The following is a 22,144-nucleotide window of genomic DNA, read 5'->3' as shown; positions in this document are numbered from 1 at the left end:
GATATGGAACTTACTCTTTACTCAGTAAAAAAGAGGCCCACATAGAAGATGGTTTAAAATTAGGTAATAAAATGCAGCAGATATCTACCAAATGTCTGCCGTATTAGTCAAGGTTCAACCAGGAAAATATAAACTGGTCTAAGTATGTAAACAGAAGGACTGTATTGTAGACATTGATCACACAGGTGAAGGTGAAGATGTGAAGGCAAACAGAGGAATGTGGCATCCGGGAACTCAGTAACTGCAGGATATCCCTGAGCCATAGGGACAAGGGACGGAAGTGCTGACACTGGAACTCGGGGGCCAGAGTCACCCAGCAGAAGCAGAAAGCTCCGAGGGCCTCTCCCGTGGGAGCTCAGCCCTAGAGGAGTCAGAGCTGCCATCAGAGACACTCTCTGAGGCAGTGTGGGGAAGAAACACCCTGGCTTCTCCCTCGTTCAGTCTCCATTACCCCTCTAGGGCTGTTCAGTGGCTGAGCCCAGATGGGAGCCAATTGGCTCAGGAACCTGGGCAGCACAACCCTCAGGGGGCAGCCTAGCAGCCATGGAACAGGAGGACAAGGAGGGGGTCAGAGGGCAAGCTGGCCAGTACACCACCTGACGGGCAAGACGCCGCGAAAAGCCGAGGGCCACGTCCACAGAAATAATGGAGTCAGAGCAGACGCTGGGCTCGAAGGTTAGAAAGGGCCTAACAGGTGCAAGGTGAGGGGAAGGATGTTCCTGTAGAAGCAAGTGTGGGCAAAGTGCAGGAAATATTGGGGGGAATAGCAAGCAAGCGTTCTAGTTGGGCTTAGAAGGCTATGTATTTAGGAGGAGGGTACAGGCGTGGAGACAAAGCAATGCAGCAGTGTGAGCTTGGCAAATTTTGGATTCCAATCCAAGCGGACTGGACTCTGTTCTGAAGGCAACCGGAAGTGAAACAGCTCTGAGCAGAGAGTAATATGATTCATATTGTGTGTTATGAATATTACTCTGATAGAAATTTGAGGGATAGATTGGAGGAACACAGCTAGATGAGGGGCTTGCAATTAAGTGCAGACCTCAAGGAATCTACAACCCTCCTCCCCGCAATACATTGGTGGGAGTTGGTATAAGTATTCAGTTTTCTGAGAGATTGTATGTAGCTTTATGTGGCATTCAGTGGAGCTCATGACCCTATCAAAACCTGTAAGCACGGGAAGCAGAGAAACGATCTAGAAAGCTCCTATAGTAATTCAAATGGGATAAAAAAATGTAACAGTGCCAATGGGAAGGAAAAACTTAAAAAGACAAACATTTATGAGGCACTCTCTAAATAAATAGATGGATGTGAATGGAAATCCAGCAAAAGTAAGAGATACTAAAAGGTTTAACTCTGAGCTACATCCACCTACTATTCCTTTCCTTCTTTCTATAAAATGGAGGAAGCAACTCACATTTCCAGGATACCATAAAGATATATTAAATTGAAAAGTTCCAAAATAAACACATGGCACATATATCACCACTGTTCTCCTCCCCTGTTCATCCCTGATATTACTAATTAGATGCAACATTTCGTTACATCTGAGCCCACACACAATTGCCAAATCCTCAAATAGCACCCCAGATGGCCACTGCCTTTTTCTAGAGCAACTGTTTTTATTTACTGCTCTTTAGTTTCATAAGAATGAAATACCAATGAATGTATCATATACTGATATGATCTGTATGTGTGTATCTGTATGCATATTTCTCACCGATGGGAAACTTACTTATAAACAATTGGGCCACCAGCTAGATCTAATCCAAGTTCACGAATCCACTTAATATTAGCTCAAAGCAATTTACAGAGATGTGAATGAAGCTGAACTGGGGGGGGGGAAAGAAACTTTGCATACATGAAAACTTATTCTATTATTGAATTATCATAGTAAAGTTTTAAAATCAACACATATCATCACAATCAACTAGTGACTTGTTCAATAAATTTTTAATTCCAGTCACTGGCAAGTAGGAATACAGTATTAACATGAGTCCTGTGTCAAAGTATGGTGACCTCGGGTTGGCATTTGAATGTCACTATGGTGGCTTTCTAACCTTGGTGTGTTGTTCATCTGACATATGAGAAGAGATGCAATTATCAGAGTTGTTTCTATATAGGACCATGATAAAGACAGTTTCAGATTCACCAAAGTTTTTTCTACTAGGAATTTTGATCAGCAAGAAGGTAATTGCTGTCCATATCAATATGGAGGCTTTTGCTGCTTACCTCAACCCCAAACTCCAACATTAGAGCCGCTCAATTCCAGAAAAAACAACTTTTGGAAAATTGTTTATATACAAAAATATTCTCAGAGAAATGGAAAAAGAACAACAGCCCACCTCTAATGGAAGAAATTTCTAACAGTAGTTATTTGACCAGGATGTACAACAAAATGTATGCTTTAATCTGTAACACGTGTACATATATAATGATATGTGTATGTGTATCTCATTAAAACACAAGTTCCATAAAATAATATCCTTCCTCATGTGGTCAACTTGGCTATTATATTTCATTCAATTCTTTTCTAGTCTACTCTATTTTATACACTATATCCCTACAGAAACTTTAGAAATGGCCTTCTAAATTGATTTCATTACCCACTAAAAAAGTCCAGCCCACTGTTTGAAAAACACTACTGTAGCAAAATGATGACAGTACTCTGATTTTATTCACCAATGTAAACATATCCACACAATCCTGAGCAATTTAGCAGTGGAAAAAAAAACCTCTTGGCTCTCTCCCTGGTATCCTAGATAAAGCCAAGGTTTGCTGAGCCAACTTTTGTACTTGGTCACAATGACTGAAAACTGAAAGGCAGAGATCAAACCCGCACTCCCCTCAACGCATCTCTTCCACCGGGTAATTTATACCGTGCAAGTATCATGCTATTCAACTCTGCTGTCATTTAGTGTTCTTTTTCCAAAAGCAATGGAAACAGCGGATCAGTTTACTGACTTCTTTCTTCGGTAGAATTAGATTATTCTCCCTCCTACCCATTTAAACAAAGGTGGCATTCATCACTCCAGAGAACCACCCCAGGAGGATCTCGAGACAAAGCCTGGTAGGGAAACCGCTACCTGTGAAGGAGCAATAGCTGTCTGGCCGTTGAGGATGTTAGTCCAGATTAGACAGCAGAACGGACTTCATAATGATTCTTTTCACCTAGTGAACACAATTGGACTTGGAGCAACACAATAACAGGAAGAACAACAAACAATAAAAGGCTATATATGTCCAAATTCAATGCTATCTACCAAAAGAGAGCTATTTACTTAAAAAAATGAAAATCCATTTTCTTTTTCTAAAAGGAACAAAAGAAACAGATACCACGGAATCATTATGTCAGAGATCCTGTGATGGCTTTCTTGCTAGTAGCCTGCTACTGGAATATTCTTTCTTACATGTGACTTCCCTGACATGCGTCCTCTTACTGTGTGCCCTTCCCCCACCCTGCCTGCCAACTAGTAAAACGCTAGTGACACACCAAAAGCTCACGTTTTTGTCATTCTTTTATTCAGCATTTCTACTTCTCAGAATTTATCTTAAATAAGTGATTATGGCTTTAAACAAAGCTTCAGTGACAAAGATATTCATGTGGTATTATCTATGATGGCAAAAGGCTCAAAGGATATACAATTAATATACATACAAAAAGTATGTTTTAATCTGTAACACATGTAACAGTGGTCATTTTGGGGTGGCTGGGTTAATGGTGATTTAAACTGTATCCTGTATACTTCCCTATATTTTCCAGATTTTCCAAAATAAAAATAAGACAACGGGACTGAAACTAATGTATCTGTGTTTAATGTTGAGACACTGGTGAATCTCCGGGTACAGCACTTCCACCAGGCCGAAGGTGCACGTGTATGATCCTGCACTGAGGCGTACTTTTAGGGAGCTCCAGCCCTCACCTCCCATTCCTCAGTTGAACAATGGGCTCAAAAGTAATACCCACTGCAGAGAGTCCTGACGAGGATTCAACTGAATAAATCAAATATTAAAATGTATAATAAAGTACTTAGAACAGTGCCTGGTACATATAAACATGATATTAGTAGTTCAATGCTATGGTGATTACTGTGTTGCCTCAGGGTATTGGAAGATACTTGTTTACTTTCATGCTGAAGCCAGTGCAAAGGCCCAGGAAAAGATGGGTTTGTTCTATGTGCCTGCAAAGTCATGCTCTGAATTTGGAGAAACAAAATGGGCATAAAGAAACTTTTGGGGGCAGTGGATATGTTCATTATATTGATTGTGGTGATGTTTTAACAGCATAGACATATGTCAAAACTCACCAAATTCTGTATTTTTAATACACTCGGTTTATTTATACTAACTAGACCTTAATAAAGCTGTTTAAGAATGAAGATGAAATAGACTTCGGCAGACAAGCAATCCTAAAAGAACTTTCTGCTAGCAGACCAGCACTAAAAGGATATTAAAAAGCATACTTCAGGCAGAAGGAAAAAGATACAGATGGGAGCTTGGAAATACAGGAAACGATGATGTATATCCAAAACGGTAAATATACAGCAAATCTAAATGAATATTAATTACTTAAAACAATAATTCTGATGCCTTGTAGTTTTAAGATGCATGTAAATTTGAAATATAAGGAATTTACACAGAAGGTTGGAGTGGTAAATGGAATTAAAATGTTCTAAGCCCCTTGCATTTTCTGGAAAGTAGTCCAGGTCACAATGCATATTACATGCTAATAAATTAGTGATACAACTTGCTATTTCTAGAGTAGGCACCAAAAAAATGTAAAAATAATATATTGCACTAGAGATAAAAAGAGATATTTCATAATGATTAAACAATCAACCCATAGAAAGACATAACAATTCTTAATCTGAATGTACCTGATAACAAAGTCTCAAAATATATAAAGCCAATATTGCCAGAATTTAAAAATGAAGCAAGCAAATCCAGTATCTATGTGGGAGATTTCAGTGTACCTCTCAGTAACTGGTAGAATGTTCTTTTTAAAGTGACTTAGGATATAGATCTGGATAATATGATAAATAAATTTGACTTATTCTACTTAGAACATTGCAGCCAACTTCTACAGAATATATAGAGTGCACAGTGAACATATGCCAAAATTTGCCATGCCCCAAAATAATTTGGGAAAGTGTCAAATCATATAGGCATATTTTCTGTAGACATAGTGGAATTAAACTAATATCAATAATAAACAATAACTAAAAAATACACAAATGATTGACATTAAGCAATATACTTCTAATTATCCCATGGGTTAAAGTCAAAGCACAATGAAAATTAGACAATACTAAGAGCTGAAATATGAAGAAAATATGACATATCAAAATGTGACATGCAGCTGAAAGTGTTATTGGAGGGAAGTTTGTACACTTAAATACATCTATTAGAAAAGAAGATAGCCTGAAAATCAATGACTTAAGATCTATCTAAAGAAGTCATGAAAGTAATACCAAATTAATAACAAATGTAGAAAGAAGAAAATAATAATTAGAAAGTAATGATGTGGAAAACACAGATGCAATAGAAAAAATAACCCAAGCTAAAAATTTCTTCTTTGAAAATGCTAATAAAAATCAATAAGCCTATAACCAGATTAATAAGGAAAAAAGAAGAGGCACAAAGTAACAGACATGGAATGAAAAAGAGAAATCAATATAGATTCTACAGATATTAAAAAGCTAAGAGGATATATGAACATTTGGTCAATTTTTGAAAATGTTGATGAAGTGGATAAACCATTAAAAAGTTTACTAGAACAGGAAGAAAAAAATAGAAATAAGAATAGTCCTTATCCAATATCCACTATATCATAGATAAGTTTTCACAAATGCCTCAGGTGCCTAACTGGTTTTCTTGGTTTCACTGGAGATGGCTGGTAATTATAGGTCTGCTTTGGTTATGTAACTGTACTCCTATTATGTTAATGTGTGTGCACAATTTAATTAGTAGTTTAAAACCTATACATGCTGAAGTTACTCTACAAGAAGATATGTCAAAGAAATAATCAATCTTCCCAAGTTTTCTTCTGCCTGCTACTTCTATAGCTTTTCTTCTTCCTTCCTTATTACAACCCTTAAATAGAATTCGTGCCTCATGTCGAATTTACCGAGTATCATAATTCTTCCAAGTGGTAAAGATACCTCAAGACAAATGCTGGGCATAGAAGCCACAGGGCAAAATATGCAAAGAAGTAAAAAGTTAACCTTTTCAAACAATAAGGCTTCTCTCTCACTTACCAACTTTACATTTCCCTGCTTGGCCCCAGAAGATGACTGGTTAGCCAGAGACGGGTAAGATTCCTCAAGGGAGGAACAACCTAAGACAGGCACAGTCGCAGGGGGGCCATCAGGTGAGAAACTGGGGATCAACAGAGGTGACGCTTAGCACCTCACCCCCCCTGTTCTGAGAGAAATCTTCTGCATCCGTGGATGTTTTATTGCCCTTGTCTAGCTTGGATTAACACATAGTCTACAGGCACACACCTGATCATCTACATGTGCTCTCTTACAACACTAAACTATGTTTTCTACCTTGGTACCTTTATCTTGTATCTACCTACCACTTCAGCATTTTATTAAAAATAATAATAATAAAGAGAGAAATGTGGTATCCACATATAAATCAAGTATAAAAATCAAATGAATATTCATATTTGAACTGATTGTTTATAGTTCATAATGCATGAGCAAAACCAAAAGTTTCTGTGATGACTGCCCTTGTACTGTTCACCATGTAACTTATTCACTATGTAAGAATTTGTTCTCCATGTAAGAACTTGTTCGTTATGCTTCAGAAGATTGGAGACTGACGAAAATTAGGCTTGGGGTGGATTAATGATTGTGCATTGAGCATTGACTCCCCTATACAGAATTTTATTGTTGTTAACAACCATTTGATCAATAAATATGAGAGATGCCCTCTCAAACAAAAAAAAAAGTACACACTTCCAATTGTAAAATAAATAAGTAACCGGGATGTAATGTATAGCATAAGGAATATAGTCAAAATATTGTAACAACTTTGTATAGTGATAGCTGGTAGCTAGAATTATCATGTATATAAATGTTGAATCACTGTGTTGTACACCTGAAACTAATGTAATACTGTGTGTCAACTACCCTTCAATAAAAAATAAATATCTACAGAAAAAAAAGAGTCTGATCAACATATGAAGTACTTAAAAAACAAAACACAAAAAAACAAACAAAAAAGAATAGTCCTTATCCATTAAAGAAATTGACTTTGTACTTAAAATTTTTCTCACAAAATATTCTCCAGTCTTAATCTGCTTTATTGGTGAATTTTTACAAACACTTAAGGGAAAAACACACCAATCTTAAAAAGTTTGTTCAGAATACAAAAAAAGAGGGATCATGTCTTACCTCATATGAAAGTTATTTTATGAAACTGGCACACTCTTGATCCCCTAACTGAACATTACAAGAAAGAAAATTACAAACTAATCTCCCTTATGAATTAAGGAGAAAAATACTAAACAAAATATTAGCAAACTGTATCCTGAGACATATTTAAAAGAAAAACAAATTATGAGCAAGAGGGATTTATTCTAGAAATAGGACATTGACTTAATATTGGAAAATCAATCAGAATATAGCATTCTATTAATAGAAAAATGGACAGAAATATATGATTATCTCAATGGATGCAGAAAAAGGCATTTGATATAGTTCAAATTCATTCACAGGAAAAATACTCAGCAAGCTAGGATTGTAGGGAAACAATCTGATAAGAGTTTATAACAAACATCTTACTTAATGATGAATATTTAAAGCTTCACTCTTAGACTAGAAAAAATTCAAGGATACTTTCTATAACCATCTCTATTCAACATTATATGAGAGGTCCTAGCCATTGCATTAAGGGAGAAATAAAAAGACTGAAAAAAAGGAAGAGATAAAACTATGATTATTCTGACATCATAACTATGCATGAGAAAAACCAAAATAATCTACAGAGAAGTTATTAAAACTAGTAAGTGAATTTATCCAGGTCACTGGATATAAAAACAAATACAAAATTCAACTGGATTACTATATGCCAATAACAATAAAATAAAATCTAGTAAATATAACATTTATATTAGTAAAAAAATATCAAACATCTAAAAATAAAATCTAAAGAAAAAAGATTTGCAAGCCCTCTACATAGAACAGTACATAACCTTACTGAAAATAAAGAGGAAGGTGGGAGTACGTGATCACAGATTGGAAGATCCATGTTGTAATGATGTCAGTTCTTCCTCAAATTAGTATAGCAATTCAATATAGTTCATGTGCACTGCTGTGATAAAGGATTTCATTCAATATAATCCTAAATTAGTATAGCGATTCAAAATCACATGAGCATTTTTTAGAGGAAGCTAGTAAACTAATTCTAAAATGTATGTGGAAAAGCAATGAGCCCAGAATAGCTAAGACAACATTGAAGAACATGAGAGGATTTAGCACTACCAGTTACTGTATCATTAATGTACATTAATTAACATAGAATGCCACTGACACAAGGACAAATAGATCAAAGGACACAAGAGTCTAGAAACAGACCCACCCATACATTATCATTGATCATTGAAGGTGACACTACACTGCAGTAAGAGAAGAGTAGAGTTTTGAATAAGTGGTGGTGGGTTAACTTCACATGATATAGAAAAGCCAATTCCAGATAGGCTGTTGATCTAAATGTAAAAGGTAAATAGGTGAATATATTAATGATTTTAGGGTGAACAGGACAGTTTCTTAAACAGGACATGAAGAACACTAACAGTAAAGGAAAAAGGAAACAAAATAAACAGAAAAGGACATAAATTGCAATAAAGGAAAAATAAGAAATTAAAGTTAGGAATTTCTATTCACCATTATGAGAATGAAGAGTGCAAAATAATATTCACAATATGTATGGCTGACAATGGAACCCTATTCAGATATATACAGACCTCCTACAAATCAATATGAAAAAGACAGGGTAATGCCATAAACGGCCCAAAGACTTAAATATCTCCACATGAGAGGATATTCAAGTGCAAACAAGCATATATAAAAGGGCTGAACCTCGTTATTTATCAGGGAAATGCAAATTAAAAACAAGAACAAGACCTTAGGAAATACTTTCAAAGTCACATTGTAAATTAGGGCGGAGCCAGGAGAGAAAGGTCCTTCTGAGGTGCCGGGTCAGACTTCTGTGCCCACAGGAGGCTCCATACCTGCATGACAAACACGTACTGTGCCCCAGCACAGTGTCGGCCCCCTCAGCGTACAGGAGAGCAGGTGGGGGCTGTTTCTAAGGGACGGGAGGGAGCTCCCCGCTAATCTCACAGGGAACCTTATACACTATTGCTTTCCATGAGGGTCTCTTGCATTTCCGACAGCTGGGGGAGAGAGAGCCAGCTCATTCTGAGAAACACAAAGACACTTTTTGAAAGAGGAACAAAGGGTTCTGTAACGGACAAAAAAGAATGGTGTGAGCATCTATGTGCATCGCTGTGATAAAGGCTTTCATGGTCTTAAGTTTCCTTTATCTCTCCTCCCGGGGTGTAAAGTCTTTCTCTGGCCACTGGAATCGTGTGTCGGCAGAAGAGCTAGCGAACAGGTTGGAAGGAACTCATCCAGGCATGTGGAAATAAGCCTTATCTTTCTAACACAGGAACAAATTTCACCTTAATAAAACTTGCATTTTAAAGTGCTCTCTCAGGTCCTCATGAACAAGACTTTCCCTGCAAAAAGTTCTTGGATCACTTTTGGGCAAGTCGCCATCCTGGCTTATCTTCCGCACCCAAAGAAAGGAAAGCATGCTTTGGGCCAAGGACAATGGTCCAAATTTGGTTATGTTGTCCTCATGAGGACAGGGCTGTAGGCTAAAGAGGGATGTGAGGGTGACTGGTCATTCCTTTAGCAAAAAAGGGTCACAAATGACAAGGAATTTAACAAGGTTGAGATGGGTCATTTCTTCCTAGGAAATGGATCCTAAGCTTTATTTCTGCTTTAGCTGCAAGAGAGCATGGATGCTCCCAAGGAGAACAAAATGCAGACTAAGGTTTACATGGATAGATGTCTCTGGAAATACTTGCCTTTGTAGTATGAAGTACTACGTAATTCATATCAGTAGCAGTAGCAGTAGCAGCCTCAAAGTTTCAAACTGGGGGAAATACTTTTAAAAAGTAATCAGCCAGCCATTAAAACTGGTACATACAAATCACAGTGTGAGAAATAACCATAATAAAATATAAAATGTAAAAAAAGCAGGATGAAAAAACCACACATATGAAATATGAATTCAACCTTTTTAATGCATATAGTATATATATAACATATGCAAAAAAACAAATTTGGAAGAAACACTCCAAAATGTAAAGAGGAGCTACAAATACAGGCTAGTGAAATCAAGAATGAATATTAAATGTCTTCTTTCTTCTTTTCTTTTTCCAACTTCTTCCACAGGCAAGGATTGCTTTTTACAACTACCTAAATGAAAACTACTATGAAAAATGTAATAATGCATTTCTTTACAAATTCTAGTTTGTTCATTCACTGATTAATAAATAGCTGGAAACCGTCCATTTTCTCCATAATAACAACTTCAAGAGTTAAATTTCTAACAGAAAAGGAAGACTGGCCATACCAGTGAATCTTATGCAAAGCAAAAGTGAACCATGGGTTCTTGCTCTCCGGATATATTTGCATGAAGGAAGATCAACTTTGAAAAAACCCTCTTCTTCTCGTATATTTTTTTCATGTGGGTTGTATGGATTAATTTAAAACTGCAGCTTATAAATAACACTAAAGGTTTTAACACTGAATGCCCACACAGGTAACATAAATATCACATGCACTTATGAAATCCCTTGGCATAATTCCCCAGTCCTTCAGCAGCTAATGTCAGCCAGCAGGTTACAGGCAAAAGTGAGCAATAGTTATCTCTCCAGCTATTTGGAAAGAAAATGAAGGCAGTACAGAGAATGGAGGTGCCATGTTCCAGATAGGACCATAGGACAGTCAGAATTAGTCTAGCAGGCACGCCAGCACACATACAAAACATCTTCATTTTCACATGCTTTCTAGTTATTTTGTAACAGGCAGGTTAATCTGTTTTATCATTTATTTCTCTGACTCTACATATTGGACAGATAATTCCATATGGTAAAAAAAAAAAAAAAAAAGAAAAACTCCTATAAAACCTTACTAGAAAGTCACTTAATCAATTAAGAAGTTTGCTTTTTTTATTCCTTAATTTAGATAAAGTGAAATCAAATAAACAGAGTCCATGTAGCAAACTGTAAATACTGAGACTTTGGCAACAAAGCTACCTCAATTTCTTGCCCAATTCTGTTAAATTTTTAAAACAATTTCTTGCTAACATAGATGGGTACACCACCTCCAATATGGCAGTCTTATACCCTGCTCTCAGTAAAGTTTCTAAACAGAGAGTTTTAAAGGAACTTCAGGTGCTGTCACAAATTGGATAGTAACATGTTTACTTGGAAAAAACACACGAGAAATAAAGAGTTGTTAGGACCTAACGTTTGGATTTTCTGGTTTGTACCGGGAAGGCAAACTTTCTCAACACTGTGACATCTTCCAGTCCTTAGACAGACTAAGACATTTACTATTGACTTTGCAAGTGACATGTGGGCCATGGAGAGGACCCACCAGAGGGGAGCGAAGGGAGCCTGCACAGAAGGGCAGAGGGGGCTGAAGTTTGTTCTGTATGGGTTTCTGCTCTCAAAGAAAGGATTACAGTGCCAACCTGTGGGTACAAGTGAGGAGAGCCGAACTTCCAGGTTAAACAAAGACTTTAGTTTGGAAATAAGATTACTAATTCCTTAAGCTGTGAAAATTTTCATGAACATCCACCCTCCCATGGCCCCACCTCCGGCAGCTTCCAGCCTGCTCCATGGAGCTCCAGCTGGTTCTCAGGGATTCCTGAGGGAGGAGATCACTGAAGGCTCAGGAGCTAAGGCTAAAGGGTTTCTCTGTAAGTCCACACTGAAATTAATAAATACATGAGAAGATAAATAGTAGAGAAGTGAAAGCTCCTCCTTGGAGTTGAATGGCAGCTAATAAATATGATCAAGTTATACCACCATCACTGGATGTTAAAACTCGGTAAAAATTTGAGGAGGAAAATGGCATTTGGATGGTCTCAATGTATTTCCTTCCAAATTACCTGTTAATTACAAAGAGGGAAATAGCAACTTTACAATGGGAAAGCCTGGTAGACAGCACCTTAATGAACTAAGCTATCAAAACAAACATCACCAATAGTAGAATAAACCAACATCGTGTTTTCTGATACAATGTTCTGAGAAAGACACAAGATCACTACTGTGGTATTCCTTCCAAAAAGGCACCACCTGGATCCAATCTTGGGTAAACATAAGAAATCCAAGCTGAGAGATATTCTAGAATTGGCCTGGAACCTCCAGAAATGCCAATGTCAAGAAACTCACAGAAAGGCTAAAAAACTGTTTCAGAAAAAGGGGACTAAACAGACATGACCACTCAGTGCAACATTGTAGTGGGGACTGGATCCTGATTGGGGAAAACATGCTCTCAACAACATTACTGGACAGCTGACAACATTTGAATACAGGATGTCGATTAAATAATAGTATCATGTTGAATTTCTTAGATTTGGTAAGTCTACTGTGGTTATGTAAGAGACTATCTTTGTTCTTAGGAAAGACACACTGAAGCATCTAAGAGTGGGGGCAAAAAGAGAGCAAGGTGGGGAACACAGGAGTCATGGTAGAGAAACATCGTTTTCTCCACCCTCAGATTCCTCCCCAGCCCTATCAGAGGGTAGGGCCAGCTGGGGGAGGTCAGCTGGGAAGTGAGGGTCAGTACATTCACTGAAGGGAAAAAGGGTGTGCACAATATGTTCTCACACACCCACACACACACAAACACCCCAGACAGCTTGGGGATTTGCAGGAGTTTTAATGTCTACAGGAGTGGGGCTTACTTTGGAAACCCCTAAACTTTAGGTTTGTGACCAGCAATGCTGGTTTCTGGTATGACGGAATGTTGGAGTTTCTTTTAATTTCTTTCCTTGTATTTGTTTGTTTGCATTTGATACTTGGCTGGAAGATGTAACTCTGGTGACATCTGTCTCAGGAGTCTATGATCTGAAGGGCTTCACAAGATGTGTTTCCCAGACCTCTCACCCTATGTACCCACTTTAGGTCTCGCTAACATACTACAAGGTAAATATAACCTACCCACTTCAGCAGGCTGGCTTAGAGGATTTGTGTAGGAAATAAACAGCATTTGTTAACACAGTCTTGCAGCCTGCATGCAAATCATTCTCTACATGGTGCTTTATGGTAGTAAAATTCTTTTCTTGATAATGACCAACTTCAGGTTAACCAGCCAGAGAACTGGGAATGTGGTGGGGATGAAAACTGGGACTTGGAAGTCAATGCATTTTGAAATCTAGACACATATCAGAAGCCTTATTTTAATAAATAATTTAGATATCAGCTAATTTAGACTATGTGGTATCTTGTGAAGGGAATAAAGGGCACAATAATTCACAATCACAATATAAGTTGGTCATGGAAATGGTAGTACAGCATGGAGAATGATTCTGTAACGAATTACAGTCAATGATTCTGTAACATCTTACTTCACTGATAGTAACTGCACTAGAGGGAGTGAGGATTTAATAATAAGTGACCATTGAGCCACTGTGTTGTCTATTTGAAACCAACATAAGATTGTATACCAACAATACTTTAATAAAGAAAAAGAAAATTTAGATTCTGACACAGTAGATCTAAGTGGAGATCGAGATTCTGCATTTCTAACAAGGAGGTGCCAAGGCAGCTAGCAAAGACTATTCTGGCTCCTTCCACCAGAGGAGTGATGTATTAAGGCCATTTCTGAATTGAGAAAACTGAGGCTCAGCTTGACCAAGTAACTTTCCCGAAGTAACAAGGCAAGGATGTGACAGGTAGAGTTTAGCTTAGGTCTCTTGCATTCCGCACTTCGCCGATTTCCTCCTCCCTTCCCGGGGACCTGGAGAGCTCCAGCACTGCCCTGCCGGAGCTGCTGAGCAATCTCAGCGACCCTGAAGGCAAGTGGGTCCCTAGCCTTTTTGGGTCATGCATCCCTTTGAGAATCTAGTACGGCCATCTTCATGGGGGCAGCTTTGACTTATTTCCAGAAAGGTGCTGGAACACACACTGCTCCTCGGAGGTTTATGGACCCCTTGAAGACCACGCGTGGGATCCATAGATAGGAAGAGCTGAGGAGGATGACAAAGGTCTCTCGAAGCTTCAGAACTCCAGAAATGGTGGCCTTCTGTCCACTAAGGGCCTCAGTGCCCCACCCCACTTGCAGGGGGATGTGGAAAGGGACATTCTTTTCTTTCTTGCTATTCAGGCACCGCCAACCTAGGACTGCTCCTGAGGTAAATTCTCAATAGGCATTTTTACTACTCAGTCAACAACTTGAATTTTTATGCAATAAATAGATGACATTTATTAGTAAATGTCATTATTTTAAGATGAGATTATTAGTAAAAATCCAACTGAATGGGAATTCATTGTCAAAGCTGGTAGAAGGTAGAGTCAGATATGATGGTGTCAATTGAATATGCAAATAGGGAGGAACAAGCCCCATAGTCCTAGAGGCTTTCCTTACCCTGGGTGCATGTCAGACGCCCCACAGCAACCCTGGCTCTAACTGCCCTGGTCCTAAAACATTTCTTCTTGAGAAACGGGCTTTAGGAACATAAAGACATAGAATAAATGATCATTTGGCAATGTATAGAAGTTTATACATTACAAATTTTCAGCACCTAGCTACTATTCTCAGTGACCTATGGTCAATAATTTAACCAAAATATAAGGCTTTTATTTACTTCAGGACCTGGCTAAAGATTGAAATCAAAGAAAATGGGCTGATAGCCCCAGACCAATTTTTATACTTTGTTTTTCTTCTACTTGCTTTCATGTATTTTTTAAAAAATTCTTTAGTAGAGAATAATATGCGGAAAAACACCCATATTTCAGGCTCAAAATCTCAAAGCTTAAAGCAATGTTTAGAGATAATTTCATTCAAATTTGTCTTTTCACACTTGGGGAAAGTGAGGGGCACAACAGGTAAAGTGATTTTTCAGTCTTAAACTTGTGCCAGAACTGGAATCCCTGTGTCTTGTATTGTTAGAACATATGTAAAACATATATGTACTTAAAAAATTTTTTTACATATCAATAATATACCATGGAAAATGTGTCTCCCTAGAGCTGACCACCATTGGTAAAGCCTGATTTATCCTCCCAGAAATGTTCTTTGCATACACATGCATATATAGCAGTATCTTTTTTTTTTCATAGAAGGTTCATTTTATAAACCTATTTTGCTCATCTTGTTTGGCTCTAAATTGGAACTCTTTTCATGCAGATACATTTGAATGTCCTTTCTTCCTCTGAATGGGTCATATAGAATTCCCTTGAACTTATTCCATTTATAATTTATTAAACCATCCCCTTAGTGACATCCTTTTAGGTTGTTTGCATTCTTTGGTATTACAGGAGATGCTCTGCTATGTGAGTGCATTTTAATTGGATGCATCTTTTCATTAACTTCTTTCACTTGTTTCTCTTCCTGAAAACTTCCTGTTAGCAACCAGTCCCCATCATTATCCCCTTGCCTTGCTTTAATCTCCTTTTCAGCATTTATCATTTATCACTACCTGAAAGAGGAGGTATTTGCTTGCTCATTTTTGTCATTGTATCTGCCTAGTAGAATGGAAGCTCAGTGGGACCAGGAGCTTAGTTTTATTCACTGCTTTGTCCTTAACACAGAGCACAATAACTGGCTCCTTATAGGGGCTCAGCAGATTCTTGATGAGCAAGTGAATGAATGCTTTACACATTTAACTATTGGATTATTGGTCTTTTTCTCATTGATTTATAAGAGTCCTTTATAAAGAAATTAAATGAGCCCTCATTTGTCATTTGTGTTGCTAATATATTTTCCAGTGTGGTGTTTGTTATGACTTTGTTGACTGTATTTTTTTCTTGCCATAAAGACATGTTTAGTTACTATATACTAACAGTAAACATATATATCCTTTGTAGCTCTTGAGTGTTGTGTCTTGCTTAGAAAGACCTTATGCACTCCAGAGTTCTTTTTAAAAACTTGTGTGGTACTTGCATGGCTTATTTTTACATTGGAATCTTTGATTCATTTGGAATTTATTTTGGCATAACTAGTGGCTATGTATTCAGCTTTGTGATTTTTTCCCAAATAGTCAGCCAGTCGACCCAACATTCATTAAAGAATAATCCGTGCTTTCTTCATTGTTCTCAATGCCATTTTCATCATATACTAAATTCCTATAAATATTTACATCTATATTGGTCTCTGTTCTGCTAATTTCCCTGCCTATTCCTGTGCTGGTACTAATTTATCTTAACCTCCTTTGCTTTGTAGTGTATGTTAATGTCTGAGTAAGACTAAGTCCTCCTCTTTGTCCTCTTCCCACCACAATTTTCCCATCAGTTCTCACATGGTTGTCTTTCCATAAGAACATCAGAAGCCACTGAACCAGTTACCCTGCACTCCAAGAAGTTCCTCACTATTGAGATCAGACTGTTTGATGGATTTGTTTAGGAAGAGCTGACATTAATCCAATAACCCAGCTCTCTTGACTCTTAAATGGTCTTTATGCTCCCCTGACTTCTTTAACATGCACAGACTTTAACATTTTTTCAGTAACAAGAATTAAGATGACCCTTATGCCGAAACTAAAATGAAATCTTCTTTTCTGTTATCTATTAATGTGGAGCAAACCACCCCAAAATTTAGTGGCTGAACACAAAAACCATTTTATTACATCTCTTGAGTTTTGTGGGTTGAGAATTCAAGCAGGTCTAGGTTGCCTGACTCCTCTGCTTTCACCCACGGTTCGTTGCGCACACTCAGTGACACTCAGCTGGTGGCTGGGCTGGGCTGTGCTGGAGGTACAAGAGAGCTACAGTCCCATGCAGGACACTTTGGCAGCTGGTGACAGGAAGGCTGAGCTCAGTGGGGATTATCTCCCAGAGTTCCTAGATATAGCCTCGCTAACATGGCAGCGTCAAGGTGGCTGGGATTCTTAGAAGTACGTGTTTTGAGGATTAATTGTGCAACTCAATCACTCATTACAAAGAACACCAGGGCTGGCTCTTCTTTCTATTGATTCACGGCCTTATTTCAGAGACTCCCTAAAGATATGCCCTGGTAATTGTTGTGTGCCTTCCTTGATTATCTCCTCTTTTAAATTTCAGAGATAACAGCAGCATTTATTGACTCTCTACTTTATACATGTTTATCATTGCATTTAACCCTAAGAGTGCTTCAAAGGTGGGAACTGTTATGCCCACGTTACAGCCGAGATGATGATTCAGTGATGAGCTGAACAGTGCAAGGGGTCACAGAGCTACAAGGTAGCAAAGTTTCATCCCCACATCCTGGCCACACAAATTAGGCCTTCTTCCCAAGAATGTCAACATCATCTGAGAGGACATTAGAAATGCAGACCCTCAGCCCCCAGCCCAGATCTACTGCATCAAGAGTGGCAGTTTGATAAGACCCCTCAGGTGATACATATTCATTTTAAAATTTGAGATGCACCGCTCCATATCTCTGGTTCTGTGATATTCCTGTGCACTGGAATCCCATGGAGAGCTTTAAAATATCCTGATGCACAGGTTCCATTCTCACTTCTCAGTTCCAATTTAATTGGCCAGGAGTGAACCCAGGCATCAGGATTTTTCAAAAATCCCCAGGTGGTTCTAATAGGCAACAAAGTTAGAACTACTGCTCTCTATACCTCACTTGGAATTAGTATAGTTTACATCTTATGTGCTGGATTATTACCACTTTTAGGTATGTTCTATATCCCCACTATGAATATATTTCATGTATCAGATCTCTTCCCAGGGTAGTTTCTTGTACAGAATATGCACTCAGTAAACATCTGTTGCTACTGCTGTTGTTGAAAAAGGTGTTTTAATTGGTCTGCTGAGGGGCTTGGGCATCAGTATTTTTAATATGGGCCTCATGGACTCTGATGTGCAGTCAAGGTTGAACAGCACTGGGTTGGTTCTTACAGCTCCAGCTAATGGTTTCCATGGAGAAATTTGGGCAGAGAAGTGCCAAATGCTCTGATTTGTGAAAAAGAACCTTGAAACCTAGATTTTTATAATAAATAATGTCAACAAATTTAGATGTTTGAAAAAAACTGTGCAAGTAAAATAAACTACATCTGTAGGCTGTGTGTGTGTGTGTGTGTGTGTGTGTGTGTGTGTGTGTGTGTGTGTGTGTGTGTGCGTGCACCTGTTAAGGGATATAGGAAGCTCAACAGAGCCAAAGTCATTCATTTGGGGCCCCATGACCCCCTCAAAGTCTGATTATTATAAATGCTACCCCTACAGATGTCTTGGTAAAAGCACGCCATAATCATTGCATAAACCATCCTAGCTTAAGAAGTCACTGTTTTGTTTCTGTCTATGTACTGCTGTGCCCCATTTACTTGAGTCCCCGTGTGGAGCTGCAGTCACCAGTCTCAGTTGCAAGATGCAAGAGCAAAATAGGTCTTTATTGCTAGCTCGAACTAGGGTCTCAGTGGCCTGTCAGAACACAGGACTCGGTCTGAGACCCTGAACAAAGTTCCCTTTTTGCTTTTATACTTTTGGAACAGTTAGGGGCTTTCCAAGGGGGGTGGTTTATTGTGACCTTAGCTGATTGACTGAGGAGGGTCAGGGTTCTGTTGCACAGGTTGCTGGGCATGGTTTCCGTGCGAATGGGCGTGGCTTGAGTGGGAAACTTCTTATTCAAGATGGAAGACACAAAATGGAGGCAGGGGGTCCCACAGTATATAATACACAGCTCAAACTAGAGTTTGTCAAGCCTTGGAAAATAATAATCTGTGCCTAATTTTGTGCTCTATTCAATGCCTAGATGCACCAACAGATAGGGGATGTGTGGCAACCAGAGGGACAGGAAGTACTTTGAGGTTCTGGAGAGAAGGTGCTATGCAGGAACAAGGCACTATTATCATGGTTCCTACACCTGCCCAAGCACCACTTAGTGGTGAAGTACAACCAATGAAAGGAGACCCAGGGAGAAAAGTTGGGGCCAGAAATAGTGGCGTGCAAAAGAAATACCATGGCCAGAAGAAGGGCTTTCCATCTGGTTTCCACACCACTGCTGGCCCCTTCTGTCCGGACCTGTTTTCCTAGGCTCATAAGCAGTGGGGACTTCTACTGAAGGAATGGCAGGGTGGCTGAAGTATTGGGGGTTTGGGCCACATGGCTGATGGTGCTTTGAGCAAAATAACCCCAGGTGTTAATCTGCTGGCGCCAGCACTTCTGGTGATTTAACTTGGGTGCAAGATAACGGAGGGGCCCCAAATGGAACACTAACAGCCCACATCCTTGCATCTGTCTCATGGTGATTAAAGAGCAAGAAACAGTCTCAACATCAAATAAATAACAGTGATGATGCCAGTGATGAGAATGATGGTGATATTGCCCTCAGTAATAATAGCAGTTATCTGTTTCCAGGTGCTTATCATGGGCCATGCCTTGTGCTAAATGCCTTACATGTAATATATCATTTATTCTCAACACAATGGCCACACTATTTCTCTTAGAGAAATCAGATCTGGCTCTCCTTTCCTTAAAACCTTTCAGTGGCTCCCATTTTCCTTATTGTAAGAGACAAAGTCCCTTTCACAACGTGCAAAGCCTACAGCCATCAACTGTCACTTGCCTTCCTTACTCATCACCTCTTTGATGGGCATCTGCCCTAGCCTAAAGAAACATCTGCTGTTCCCCAAACATGAAGCCTTTGCACTGTGTCCCCTGGACTGGAAACTGTCTTGCCCAGATTCAGAAGCCCCATTCCTGCCACCTTCTCAGTGAGGCCTTCTCAGGCCAATCTGTTTAACTTCCATATCCCTCTCCTTTTTCTCTTATTCTTTCCATATCACCTTCTAACATCCAATATTTGACTTGATTTTTTTTATTGTTTCTCATCCACTAGTATGTAAGCTTCATGAACACAGAGTCTTTCTTCCATTTTGCTCATTTCTGTATTCCCCAGGAACTAGAAAAATGCCAGGCATGTAACTGACATTTGATCAATATTTTTAGAATGAATTTAATCTTCACAGCAACCCTAAAAGACAGGCACTCTAATTATCCTGCTTTGACAAATGCTGAGTATGAAGTTTCAAGAGGTTGCATTTGCCCGGGATCACAAATAAGGAATTGGTAGAGAATTGAAGGGAAACTAAGATCACTTGATATCAAAGTTCATGACAACTCATGACCCAGTCTGTTGTTACTTTAACACTTTTGGGCCTTTCTTGGAAAATAATACTTGCAATAATTAAATTCTAGAAGTGGAGCTATATTGCATGCAGTTGGGACAGGGCAACTACTGAGAGCCAGTGAGAAAATGAAAGCAAAACTCCAAAATCAACTATTTTTGGCTCATATGGTCAAGGTAATTCTTAGTCTTTAGAACAGTTAATACCATTTCTGCTATGATCATTTATTTGTACAGGGGATGGACTTTCTGAAGAATTATAGTTGGGGGAAATAAGTCAATGGTTATCAAGTCCTATTTCCTAGGGTGTGTAAATTAAGACCCTTAAACTGCTTAAGAATTATACCCATTGAGAGTCAGCTGCAGGGATTGAAGAGTCCAAAGACGCTGTAGGAAATTACCACATGCAATGCATATGATGCAAACATGTTCCCAGGACCCTTAAAGCCTTCTGCAGAAAACACACTAACTCAGTTTTTAAGACCACTCCAACAATCCGTCATCCAAGAATAAATTGGATAGAATTCAACTCATGCCAAACACAGGGTGCCTCAGCTGGCTGAATGTGCCTGAGGCCTTGGGCTCCTTTGGAAATATTAAGTAATTGACTTGAGTTTGAGCTCTCAGTGGGTCAAAGTGCTTAGTCTGTAAGGCATTCATTTGTATGGGATTTGGCCAAACCAAAAGGTGAAATTCAAGGAAGAGAAACCTAAAACATTTTCTCTGGACAAGAAATAAAAGAGCACTTTCAAGTACCTTTTGAAAATTGTTTGAAAAATAGACAAGCAGAAAACATCTTTTGACAACGAAGTGATGAGCTTGATGCCATGAGATGTTTCTTAAGTACTTAATACAATTTAAAGACAAATAAATTGGTGACTTGATATTTTAAGTTCACTGATTTCATATAGTAAATTTTAGAGTTTTCAGAAAAATCATGTGTAGTTTATTGTGGAAAAGTCTGAACTTCTATGCTAAGAACAAAAAATCAGTTAAACGTGCATCATTCTGTCCCCTAATATACATAAATACCCTTAAACAATTTGAAATTATTTTCCTTTCCTTATATAAATCCCTAATTTTCTACTTTGTTACCAAGGATGGATGGAGTCAGGGAAGAAACACAGGTTCAATCCATGTATTCAAGAAAGGCTGATTGAATTGCAAACGTGAAAATTCCATGTAAGCCTTATTGAAACAAAACAGATCCTGGATTCAGTTATAAAGACCTTGCACTCTTAATGCAAACGTTTATTTATTTAGGGCTACTTGGCAAGCCAACATCTGAAAAGCATATGGTAGAAAAAATAAACCATTGAGACAGTGGGAAGTTTTGGAAATGGTAACAGAGGGAGTAAATGTTCCCATCAGCTCTTCAATTGTCTGAGACATTATTGGAATGATAACTTGATCCTGCCAACCTAAAGGAGGTAATTTAGTGGTTCAGGATGGAAGGAAATCACCTTTTCTAAGTGTCTACTATGTGTCACACATTTCCTATTTTAATAATAATAGCTAATATTCAGTAAAAGCCTTCAAGATAGAACTTCCTATAAATTATTTCTAATCTTTAAAATGATCCTATGAGGTAGATTTTACAGATAAGAAAACTGAGATTTGAAAAGCTTAAATAACTTTAGCAAACAAATCAGACTTCAAGCCTATTTCTGATTCTAGAGTCCAGAATCTTCCTGCTTTGTCACCTGACTGAAAACAAGACATAATAACTTGAGTCACACGACTTTCTAGGATAAGGCTACTGATAGGGTTCTCATGACCTATTA

The 22,144-nt window shown here is 38.4% G+C and overlaps 1 protein-coding gene across 11 annotated transcripts in view; it reads right to left on the bottom strand.

Moving 5' to 3' along the window:
• Window positions 1-22,144, bottom strand: part of THRB (thyroid hormone receptor beta) — a 370,782-nt gene that overhangs the window by 225,911 nt on the left and 122,727 nt on the right. The window lies entirely within an intron of this gene.

The sequence above is a fragment of the Manis pentadactyla genome, chromosome 14, assembly GCF_030020395.1.
Source record: "Manis pentadactyla isolate mManPen7 chromosome 14, mManPen7.hap1, whole genome shotgun sequence".
In the NCBI taxonomy this organism is placed as follows: Eukaryota; Metazoa; Chordata; class Mammalia; order Pholidota; family Manidae; genus Manis; species Manis pentadactyla.
The sequence above is the reverse complement of the archived record's forward strand: the minus strand, read 5'-3'. Positions and strand labels throughout refer to the sequence as shown.